The sequence below is a fragment of the Capra hircus genome, chromosome 17 (genome assembly GCF_001704415.2).
Source record: "Capra hircus breed San Clemente chromosome 17, ASM170441v1, whole genome shotgun sequence".
Lineage (NCBI taxonomy): Eukaryota > Metazoa > Chordata > Mammalia > Artiodactyla > Bovidae > Capra > Capra hircus.
Genome location: NC_030824.1, coordinates 26,048,606 through 26,061,337, shown reverse-complemented (window position 1 = coordinate 26,061,337; position 12,732 = coordinate 26,048,606). Strand labels below are relative to the sequence as shown.

Here is a 12,732-nt window from a genome sequence, read left to right as displayed (position 1 = left end):
AAATATCAATAACCTCAGATATGCAGATGACACCACCCTTATGGCAGAAAGTGAAGAGGAACTAAACAGCCTCTTAATGAAAGTGAAAGAAGAGAGTGAAAAGGTTGGCTTAAAGCTCAACAATCAGAAAACGAAGATCATGGCATCTGGTCCCATCACTTCATGGGAAGTAGATGGGGAAACAGTGGAAACAGTGGCAGACTTTATTTTTGGGGGCTCCAAAATCACTGCTGATAGTGACTGCAGCCATGAAATTAAAAGACGCTTACTCCTTGGAAGAAAAGTTATGACCAACCTAGACAGTATATTGAAAAGCAGAGACATTTCTTTGCCGACTAAGGTCCATCTAGTCAAGGCTATGGTTTTTCCTGTGGTGATGTACGGATGTGAGAGTTGGACTGTGAAAAAAGCTGAGCGTCGAATGATGCTTTTGAACTGTGGTGTTGGAGAAGACTCTTGAGAGTCCCTTGGACTTCAAGGAGATCCAGCCAGTCCATTCTGAAGGAGATCAGCCCTGGGATTTCTTTGGAAGGAATGATGTTAAAGCTGAAACTCCAGTACTTTGGCCACCTCATGCAAAGAGCTGACTCATTGGAAAAGACTCTGATGCTGGGAGGGATTGGGGGCAGGAGGAGAAGGGGACGACAGAGGATGAGATGGCTGGATGGCATCACTGACTCGATGGACGTGAGTCTGAGTGAACTCCGGGAGTTGGTGATGGACAGGGATGCCTGGCGTGCTGCGATTCATGGGGTCGCAAAGAGTCGGACATGACTTAGCAACTGAACTGAATTTTTAAAACCGTCTAGGATGACTAAATCCTGAGATGTGGATGCATATCAAAGTAAAAGCAATTTGCTGTATTCTAAAAAAAAATGAAACAAAACTGTCTAGGATGCATTACATATGCTAATACAGAGAACTGACCTCTCGAGGGGCTGCAGTGGAAAACAGGGAAGCCCAGACTTGATGCCACCTATGCCTTCTGATCAAAATCATGGCACTGGTGCAGGTCCTTAATCTGATGGGCCAGAGCCCCTGGACTACAGTAAGTAGGCTCTATCTCAGTTTGAGAGGAACATTCAAGACAAACTGAAGAAGTGCTTCCTCAAACTCTAGGCAATAAAGCCACAAAAGCCCAATTTATTATTCTGCTGCTATTTCTCAGTCTTTTTGTCCCCTATTGTCCCCCTAAGAAGCCTATTTAGGCCTCTCTCCGAATCACCGCCCATGAAGTTTTAAACCACAGCCATACTGTACCTCTGTGAAGAACTATGACCCTTCAGGAGACCACAAAACATTGTCACATCTAATTTTTTTTCACCCTCCTCCCAAGAACCATTCTGACCCCCGTGGGGGAAATATCACCTTCACAGAGAACACAGGTTCTAATGCATAGAAAGAAACATATTTTTGCGACTTTTCTGTACATCTAAAGTTACTCCAAAGCGTTTAAAAATTAAATAGACTAAATATCCAATTAAAATCCTACAGTCTCAATCCGGATTAAGAAAATAAGACTCAACTATACGCTGCTTGAGCTTCCCAGGTGGCTCAGTGGGTAAAGAACCTGCCTGCAATGCAGGAGAGGCAGGAGACTTGGTTGGGTTCGATCCCCAGGTTGGGAAGATCTCCTGGAGGAAGGGTATGACAATTCACTCAAGTATTCTTGCCTGGAGAATCCCACAGACAGAGAAGCCTCAAGGGCTACAGTCCATGAGGTCTCAAAGAGTCAGACATAACTGAAGCAACAGCATATACAAACACATGGTATTCCTACCATGAGTGACATGCCTCAATTTATTTTTAAAAAGGGCTTCCCTGAAAGCTCAGCTAGTAAAGAATTTGCCTGGAATGCAGGACACCCAGGTTCAATTCCTGGGTCAGGAAGATCCTCTGGAGAAAGGATAGGCTACCCACTCCAGGATTCTTGGGCTTTCCTGGTAGCTCAGATGGTAAAGAATCTGCCTGCAATACTTGAGAGGTGGGTTCAATCCCTGGGTTAAGAAGATCCCCTGGAGAAGGGAACAGCTACCCACTCCAGTTTTCTTTCCTGGAGAATTCCATTGACAGAGGAGTCTGGCGGGCTACAGTCCATGGGGTGTCAAAGAGTCAGACACAGCTGAGCAACTTCTCACTTTTCCTATGCTGTTTACAATGATACACTTTTAAAAGTAATGGAGGGGCTTCTCTGTGGTTCAGTGGCTATGAATCCACTTGCCAGTGCAGGGGACACAGGTTCCATCCCTGGTCTGGGAAGATCCCACATGTCGGGCAACTCAGCCCAAGCACCACAACAAGAGAAGCCACTACACTGAGAAGCCTGCCCACAGCAACTAGAGAGTGGCCTCTGTTTGTCACAACTAGCAAAAGCCAGCAGCAGTGAAGACCCAGCACAGTCAAAAATAAATAAACCTTTAAAAAATATAATAAACGGATAGTGAGGAATTCTCTGATGACCCACTGGTTAGGATTAGGTGCTTTCACTGCAGAAGGCCAAGGATCAATTCCTGGTCAGGGAACTAAGATCCTGCAAGCTGTCAATGTTTAAAAAAGATTTTTTTTAATTTAAAAATAAACCCAAACTGGGCTTCCCTGCTGGCTCAATGGTAAATAATCTCCCTGCCAATGCAGGAGACACAGGTTCAGTTCCTGATCCGGCAAGATCCCACATGTGAGGAAGCATGAAGACGGTGCACCACAACTATTGAGCCTCGGCTCTAGAGCCTGGGAGCCACGACCAAGCCCACACACCCTAGAGCGCGAGCTCCACAACAGTGTGGACACTCCACAACAGTGTGGACGCTCTACAATGAGACGCCCGAGTGCCGCAACTAGAGACTGGCCCCCGCTCACCAAAGCTGCAGAACAGCCTGCACAGCAACGAAGGCCCAGCACAGCCAAAAATGAGTAAATTTTTTAAAAAATTAAAAACAAAAGAAGTGGATACCAAATCAGTTAGTTTGGGAAAGTCAAGAATGAGAAGAAAGAGCAAAGAGGAACTTTAGCATGCTCGGGGTACTTCTCTACTGTCTGACTATAACACAGTGACTTGTTCATTCATTACTTGTATTAAAAGTCTGGCAACAACCCAAAGCCCTTCAACGAGTGAACGGATAAACTGTAGTCCATCCACACTGCAGACCACACCTCCACAAAAAGAGACACATTCTTGGTATATGCAGCAACCTGGATGAATCGCAAATGCATTATGCTCAGTGGAAGAAGCCAGACTCAAAAGGCCCCACACTGTAAGCTCCTTTAACTGACATCCTGGAAAAAACAGAAACATACACTTAGGGGTCAGAGGCTACTGAGCACTCAGGGAGGAGCTGACTACAGAGAGGCAGCACAAGGGAATTTTTGGGAGGGAAGGAACTTCTTTGTACTCTTAACTATTGCGGAAATTAGACATCTGTCAAAATTCTCTGAATTCTATACCAAAAAAGTGAATACTATCACATATACATTAAAAACAAAGACAGCTAAGTAAAATAACAAAGTGAGGATGTCCAAAGACCTTCCCTTTCACTCAGAACATAAAAGACTTTTAAAATTTATTTCTATAATATGATAATACACCAAAACAAGATAAAAATTTCTGTTGATTAGAAATAAAGCAGAAATTACAGCGCTGGTGGGCCTGAGATGACAAGCCCAAAGGATGCTCTACCCAGAAGAAAACTCTTAAGGGTCAGGGTCTTGACTACTAAAGGCAACAGGTACTTGGTCCCTCTACAGGGGGCTGAGGAGCAGAGTCAGGCTCCAGAGGAAGATGTGCAGGTCACAGCCACCATCAGCTGCTTGCCCTCCTGGAGGAAGGGGGCAGATGCACCAGGCACTCACTGCCACCACAGTGGAAACATGGGACCTGGGGTGGGGGTGCGGGGGTATGTGCAGATCTGTTGGAGGGGGTGGGGCCTGCTGGGCAGAGAGAATGCCAACAAGAGAACTCAAAACAGAAGATGGATGAAGATCTTGTCCCTCTGAAGGGCACCACACTGCCAGTGTGGGACATCCAGCTTCACACAAGGCCCTTGAATGCGAAATCCGGCAGCTGAATCCTTCCTTCAAGGGCCTCAAGAGCTCTCATCTTCCACTGGAGGAGTCATATCCAATTCTTTTCATTTCTACCTATGAAACCCAACATCTACATCAAACCTCACCTCCTGCATAAGCTTCTCTCTACTAGAAAAGCCAACTTCTCTCCTCTAACTTACAGCAGGTGAAGTCTATTCCTCAGCAACCCCTATAACTTTTAATACCCTGCAGGCCTAGGTCCCTACCAAATTAATCTGCTTTAGGAAAGAATTTGTTCCTTAATTTACTTACGCAACATTTATTAAGCATATACTCCATCAGACAGTATCTGAAGCACTGTGTGTAGGAGAGTGAACAAAGCGTAGTTCCTGCCCTGAGGCTGGGGGTGAGGGGAGGGGGCAGTGAGGCAATGAACAAAACCGTAAGTGCCAGACCATCCGTGCAATGGCAAAGTCAGGGTAAGGGATAGGAGCGTGTGGGCGAGAGGACAAGGCCCTGGGTTACCCAGCAGCTTCTCTGAGGAGGGAACTTCTGAAAAGAGAACTGAGTAAGAAGCAGACCTGTGGCACGCAGGAACCTGATGTTTCAGGCAGAGCCGATGTGGGCCCAGGCACGGAGCTGGGCGTAGCTGGAGCCAGGTGACAACCAGTGGAGTGCGAGGACATGAAGTCACAGGGGCAGCAGGAACCTAGCCACAAGGGGCTTCATAAACTGCCTTAGGGACTCTGGCTTTTTTTTCTGAGGGAGATGACAAACCACGGAGGGCGCTGAGCTAAGCGGTGCATCACCCAGATCTGTATTAAGAGTCAACTGCAGAGCAGCTCAGCTCAGGTGAGTAGAGAGCAGGGAGGTCACTGGAATAACCCAGGCAAGATGGTGTAGGGGGCTTAAATGACAGCTGCACCCAAGAAGGCAGTGAGAAGCTCCAGGTTTGAGTGCTGACCAATCAAATTTGGTACCTGGAAGAAATGCACACACCACACAAGGAGCTCTGTCCTGAGCAACAGGAAGAAGGGAGTTACCTCTGACTGAGATGCAACAAGGTATCAGTAGATTACACACCAGTAAAAGTGGCTGTTTGGAACGGGAAGATCCAGCTAAGAGCTACACATTCTGGGAGTATTGACAAGTGACCTAGCCATGACCCGGGATGAGATCACCCCAGGGTACAGACCAAAGAGGAGGTGGGAGGACCACTCCCAGGCAGCACAATTTGTAGCAGTTAAGGAGATGAGACGGAGAAGGCAATGGCAACCCACTCCAGTACTCTTGCCTGACAAATCCCATGGACAGAGGAGCCTGGTAGGCTGCAGTCCATGGGCTCGCTAGGAGTCAGACACGACTAAGCAACTTTACTTTCACTTTTCACTTTCATGTATTGGAGAAGGAAATGGCAACCCACTCCAGTGTTCTTGCCTGGAGGATCCCAGGGACAGGGGAGCCTGGTGGGCTGCTGTCTCTGGGGTCGCACAGAGTTGGACACGACTGAAGCGACTTAGCAGTAGCAGTAGCAGCATCAAGGAGATGAGAAGGAACCAGCAAGGACGCTAGGGACAGCAGCCTTCAAGATAAAAGGACAACCAACTGAGTTGTGTCCCAGGGTCACCAAGGGAGAGTGATTCAAGAAAGCCATGGGAGGCCTAACCAAAGGCTACCAACAGGGGGACTTGGCAATATAGTGGTCCCCAACCCCAGGAGGAGCTGTTTCAGAGGAGAGGTGGGACCAAATAGCCTGAACCATGTTCAAGAGAAATGAGAGAAGAGGAGACAGGAGTTCAGGATTCTTCCTAATTCTGATATAAAAGGAAGCAAAGACCAAGAAAGGGTTTCCCTGGTAGCTCAGTGGTAAAGAATACACCTGCCAATACAAGAGATGAGGGTTCAATTCCTGTGTTGAGAAGATCCCCTAGAGAAGGAAATGACAACCCAGTCCATTATTCTTGCCTGGGAAATCCCACAGAGGAGCCTGGTGGGCTACAGTCCAGGGGATTGCAAAAGAGTCAGACAAGACTTAACAACTAAACAAGAAGATCTGAAGATCCAGAAAAGGTAACGGTAGTTGGAGAGTTTGCATACTGATGGAAATACTCTGGAGAGAAGATAAACTGAAGGCAAAACAAGAATATTAGAGCCACGGGCTGGAAAAGGCAAGAAGGGGTGGATCCAATAGGAGAGATTAAATGGCCAATGGCTTACAGATATTGCTCTACCTACAGCAACTGTTGTAGATTTAATAGCACCTGATCATGCTAACTACGTTTTTAAAAGCACATGAAATTACATTGTACAATTAAAAAAAAATAAATGAAAAGGACAAGAGGCCACAAAGAAACTGTTAATTATGCTTATCTTTGGGTGGTTGAATGATTTAGTTTTAAGATGTATTTTTACTTTTTTTCCAATCATTCAGAAAGCCTATTTCTATTTCATTGGTTCCACTAAAAAAGTCACAGAAACTATTTCATGGTATATATCACGTAAAAAATAAAAATCCAATCCATCAGAAAACACAAATAAACGAAGAGAAAAAAACGTATCTATAACGCCCGGGTTAAAGACTACTAGCATCCCGCTCTATTATTTTTCTCTAACTGATAAGCTGACGTCTGAGCAGAGAGGCGGGTTGCAGACCTCTGCAGGAAGGTAAGTTCCGGGCAGGGCGGGCGCGCAACGCAAAGGCCCGGGGGCGAAAAGGCTTCGCCACTTAAGGGATGCTAGTGGGCGGCGGAGAGGAGCTGGAGGGAGCGGCGCAGGGGTTCCTGGACGACGGGTCTGACAAGTCACTTTCCCTCTGCATCTTTGCTTACCCCTGCGCGGAGAACCTCGCGCGAAGAAGCAAAGTGGTGCGATCCCCATCCTGTGGAAGGAAGGAGTCGAGCATCGAACCCGGAAAACCAGGTGAAAAGAAAGCACCGGACCTAACTTTAACCCCGAGCAGAAAAAACAACGCGAGGTGCCCCGCTCACAAGGAGGAACCCTGTGAGGCAGACAGGGAACCCGCAGCGCCCCCGGCCGCCGGCGGCCCCCGTCACGACCCGCGGTCCCTGCACAGATTCAGTGCCGTCCCACAGCCAGCGCCGCTCCGGGCCTCCCTCCTCGCCGCCCCGGGCCTCCGCCGGGGGCTCCAGGGCGAACCGAGGCCGGGGCGCGGGCCATCTAACCCGCAAGTCGGTCGTCCGCGCCACGCCCACACCTACCCCGAGTGTGGGCCGCGTTCCTCAGCTCTGGGGCTGGGTCTGGGGTCCGGGCCCAGACAGCGCCGTTCCGCTCGACACATCCGGGGCCCGGCCGGAAGAAGCGGCGGCGCGGCTGCTACGGCGAGCCGGAAGGGACGCGCGCTGCGCTCTCGCAGCTGCGCGTTGGTGTGACGTCGGCGGAGCGGGAGACGCCGAGGCGGCTGGGAGAGCTAGACTTGCAGGGCGAGGGCAAGGGCCGATGGGCTGGCGGCGGAGCGGTCCGGGGTTTGTGAAGAGTGGAGGTTGCCATGAGGGCTCTGCGTAGACGACGGTGCGGGCTTGCGTTCACTCCGGCCGGCCGGATCGCCCGTTAAGCGCCGGCTCTAGGTTTGGGGAGGAGACCTCGAAAGCCTGTGGAGCCGCCTCTCCGAGAAGTGGGGTTGGCTGGGACTGCTGCGGGTGGGGCGAGGGGCTGACAGCTGGGCGGACCAAGCAGGTGAAAAGGCCAGTCCAGGGCTGAGGAGGAGGTGCAGAAACGGGGCGGGGCCGAGGAAGTCATGCCTCAGGAGCAAACAAAAGGACAAGGGGAGACCGGGTGTCCACCTGTAAGTGTTACTCAACTCAGCTTATTGATTGCTCAAAGCCAATAAAGAGACGCAAGAGTCAGGAGAAAGGGAAGGTGCTTTAATCAGAAAAACTGGCAATCGGAACTGCCAGTGGTTAAGAATCCACCTTGCAGTGCAGAGAGCACAGGTTTGATTCCTCCTCAGGCAACTAAGTCCGTGTACCGCAACTACTAGAGAGTCTGTGCAGGGCAACAAGAGAGGACAGAGATGCGGTGTGCTATAACTAAGACCTGACACAACCAAAATAATTAATTAATTTTTGAAAAGAAAAAGAAATCTGGTGTTCTAGGCAGGAGGTGTTCTTATGTCCTGAGGCCAACTCTGAAGATTCTGCTCAGCCTTGACAGTTTTTAAAGGGAAAAAGCGGAGAGAACCTCAGGGAATCGTCAATCTGGAGGGTGGGTTCTGCATCCTTTTCCTCCGTGTGCCGACTGGCTGACTCTTCAGATATTGCGCAAGCGATCTACCCTCTGGATTGCTGAGGGAGCCGCTGTGGGGAGAGAACTAGTCATTCTTTAACTTTTTCATTCTGACTTCTTTCAACGTAGGAAAAGAATCAACACGTTAGGCACAGGCATAGTGGGCAATAAGGAGAGCACAAGTCAGGAGTTCGGTTAAATTACCCAGTGATCTCATTCCTGTAAGTAGTTCTTAGATGGGAAAAGAGGGGAAACAGTGTCAGACTTTATTTTTGGGGGGGCTCCAAAATCACTGCAGATGGTGACTGCAGCCATGAAATTAAAAGACACTATTCCTTGGAAGGAAAGTTATGACCAACCTAGATAGCATATTCAAAAGCAAAGACATTACTTTGTCAACAAAGGTCCATCTAGTCAAGGCTATGGTTTTTCCAGTAGTCGTATATGGATGTGAGAGTTGGACTGTGAAGAAAGCTGAGCACCGAAGAATTGATGCTTTTGAACTGTGGTGCTGGAGAAGACTCTTGAGAGTCCCTTGGACTGCAAGGAGATCCAACCAGTCCATTCTAAAGGAGATCAGTCCTGGGTGTTCTTTGAAAGGAATGATGCTAAAGCTGAAACTCCAGTACTTTGGTCACCTCATGCAAAGAGTTGACTCATTGGAAAAGACTCTGATGCTGGGAGGGATTGGGGACAGGAGGAGGAGGGGACGACAGGATGAGATGGCTGGATGGCATCACCGACTCGATGGACGTGAGTTTGAGTGAACTCTGGGAGTTGGTGATGGACAGGGAGGCCTCGGTCGGACACGACTGAGCAACTGAACTGAAGGTCAGAGGGGGACAGAAATGGGCCAACGGGAAAGGGACAAAAGAGCTGCTTTCATAAAGAATGGAGTTGGATCCCAACCATATGCTTTATGCAAAACTGAAATCAAAATGGACCAAAGACCTAAATGTAAGTGCTAAAATTACAAAAGTCTCAAAAAGTAACATAGATACAAATCTTCAGTATCATAGATCAGGCAGTGATTTTTTTATGACACCAAAAACAGAAGTAACAATAACTACAAAAAAAATAGGTTGGACATCATCAAAATAAAAAAACTTTTGCTTCAGATGACACCATTAAGAAAAGATAACCCACAGAATGAGAGAAAATATCTGCAAATAATATACCAAATAAGGGACAGAATACAGAACTTGCAACTAAATAATTAAAAGACAATTAATTCTAAAATGGGCAAAGGAATAGATAACAAGATCCTGCTGTATACCACAGGGAATTACGTTCAATATCCTGTGACAAACCATCATGGAAAAGAATATGAAAAAGATTTTATATATATATATAGATACAGATACAGATACACACACATATGTGTGTGTATGTGTATGCTCGGTCGTGTCCAACTCTTTGGGACCCCATGGACTATAGCCTGCCAGCTCCTCTGTCCAAAAAATTTTCCAGGCAAGAATACTGCAGTGGGTTGCCATTTTCTACTCCAAGGTGTCTTCCTGATCCACGGTTCGTACCCGGTTCTCCTGCGTCTCTTGCATTGGTGACAGGTGGACTCTTTACCACTGTGCCACCTAGGAAGCCCATACTTGGAATAACTTGAAATTGTATAGATTTTGTAATACTTAATTTAAGCAGATGACTTGAAACAGTATAGATCTTGTACATTTACTTGAGCAACTTTTTTTATTACATTATAAAAAGTGCATGTTACCTTAGAAAAGTTAATCTATTTGCTGTTTTACTGTTTTGCAAAAACATTTGCTCTAATGAAGAAACTTGTTTAATTCTGCTTTAAAGTATTGAACTGGGCATAAAACATTAAAATATTAATCCAGAACCTGTATAAACTGGATGTTGCTTAAAATCTGTATTACTACCATGCTGGAAATCCAGACTGCTTTTGTGATGTTTAAAATTAAAAAAAAATAATCCTCCTCCTTACCTATCTATCGATCTATAAAGCTGAGTCACTTTGCTGTACAAAAGAAATTAACACAACATTGTAAATCAACTATACTTCAATTAAAAAAACATTTTTAACGGGCAAAGGACTTGAATACATGCCTCAAAAGAAGATATACAAATAAGCACATGAAAAGATCTTCAGCAACATTAGGGATCAGGGAAATATAAACCAAAACCGCTAGGATGGCTTAAACCAAAGAGTCAGGTAACTAGTGTTTACAAGCCCATTGGAAAAATCAGAAACCTCATCTGCTGCTAGTCAGAATTTAAAATGATGCAGTCAGGGACTTGCCCAATGGTCCAGTGATTAAGCCACAGTCTGAATGCAGGGGGCTTGGGTTCAATCCCTGGTCAGGGAACTAGATCCCACATGCCACAACCAAGAGTTTGCATGCCACAACAAAAATCCCTCTTGCCACAACTGAGAACTGACACGGCCTACATAAATACTTTTTTAAATAAAAAAATAAATGATTCAGCCACTTGAAAAAATGGTTTGGCTGTTCCACAAAAGAGTTGTTAGGACTTAACATATGACCTAGGAATACCACTACTAAGTATATATCCAAGAGAATTAAAAACACATCCACATGAAAGCACATATGAAAATATTCTTAGCAGCATTACTCATAATCCCCAAGTAATGGAAACAACTAAAATATCCATCAACTGATGAATAAATAAACTACGTCACTGGGTGTGGGCACTTGAACTCCCTGTTGCCAAGGGCAGTTAAGACCAGTCCAGGAAGCCTCCAGGCTACAGCCAGTCAACCAGAAACAGAGCCCCCACGCCTGCCTCCCACCAGCTGGGCCCTCTTCACAGGGCAGGGAGGGAGGGAAGGACCCCTGGGCACTCTCTCAGGGCCTGATTCAGTACTGTAGTTTGTACTGGACCATCCATGCAGCTCACTGGTCCCAAAGCCTCCATCTGCCAAGAGCTGGCTGCTGTGGCCACTGGAGCTAATGAATCTGTTTAACTTGAGAATATATGTATATAATGGAATATTATATATTATATAAAATTACATTAAATATATACAATGGAGTATTATTCAGCAAAAAAAAAAAAAGGATGGAATTTGACATAGATGAACCTTGAAAATACTACAGTAAGTTAAGGAAGTCAGATATAAAAGGCCACGTATCATGATTCCATTTATGTCAAATGTACAGGGACTTCCCTGGTGGTCCAGTGGTTAAGAATCTGCCTTCCAATGCAGGGGACACAGGTTCGATCCCTGGTCCGTGAACATGCCGCAGGGCATGCCACAGGGCAACTAAGCCTGTGCAACATGACTAAAGAGCCTATGCTTGGAAATAGTGAACCCACATACTCTGGAGCCCATATTCTGCAGCAAGAGAAGCCCGCTCACCACAACTAGAGAAAGCCCGTGCGCCCCAGCGAAAACCCAGCACAGCCAATGTTTATGTACATATATATATGAATTTAGGTAGCGCTGACAATTGCACCACTTTGTGTATCTACTAAATACCACTGAATTGTGCATTTTGAAAGGATGAGCTTTGTGGTGCATGAATTATACCTCAATTACAATTCCATTTTAAAAAAGATACAGGCTAAAGTGATATGGGAAATAGATGGAGAAACAGTGGAAACAGTGGCAGACTTTATTTTTTTGGGCTCCAAGATCACTGCAGATGGTGATTGCAGCCATGAATTAAAAGATGCTTACTCCTTGGAAGAAAAGTTATGACCAACCTAGATAGCATATTCAAAAGCAAAGACATTACTTTGCCAACAAAGGTCCATCTAGTCAAGGCTATGGTTTTTCCAGTGGTCATGTATGGATGTGAGAGTTGGACTGTGAAGAAGGCTGAGCACCGAAGAATTGATGCTTTTGAACTGTGGTGTTGGAGGAGACTCTTGAGAGTCCCTTGGACTGCAAGGAGATCCAACCAATCCATTCTGAAGGAGATCAACCCTGGGATTTCTTTGGAAAGAATGATGCTAAAGCTGAAACTCCAGTACTCTGGCCACCTCATGCGAAGAGTTGACTCATTGGAAAAGACTCTGATGCTGGGAGGGATTGGGGACAGGAGGAGAAGGGGATGACAGAGGATGAGATGGCTGGATGGCATCACTGACTCGATGGACGTGAGTCTGAGTGAACTCCGGGAGATGGTGATGGACAGGGAGGCCTGGCATGCTGCGATTCATGGGGTAGCAAAGAGTCGGACATGACTGAGCGACTGAACTGAACTGAAAGTGATCCAACTCCTCAGCAAAGTGCAGATGCAAATACCACCTCTGATATTAAACACACAGAAAAAGAAAATAAAGAACAAACTTGGCTATAAATGGGAGACCATAAAGGAGCATAAAGGGGTATAATTAGTTGGATAAAAGAACAGAGTGGAGTGATTGCATGTTTCTTTTACTTTTTAAAACATTTATTTTATTTTTGGCTGTGCTGGGTCTTCATTGCTGTGCACTCGGGCTTTAAAAGTGAAAGTTGCTCAG

General features: G+C 46.3%; 1 protein-coding gene across 7 annotated transcripts in view; it reads right to left on the bottom strand.

The window, feature by feature from the left end:
• EP400 (E1A binding protein p400) overlaps nucleotides 1-8,534 on the bottom strand; it is a 113,163-nt gene extending 104,629 nt beyond the window's left edge. For all 7 annotated transcript variants that reach the window (XM_018061438.1, XM_018061442.1, XM_018061439.1 and 4 more), the window contains exon 1: nucleotides 7,239-8,534. The gene's annotated coding sequence lies outside the window, so the exon portion shown is untranslated. The remainder of the gene's footprint in view (nucleotides 1-7,238) is intronic.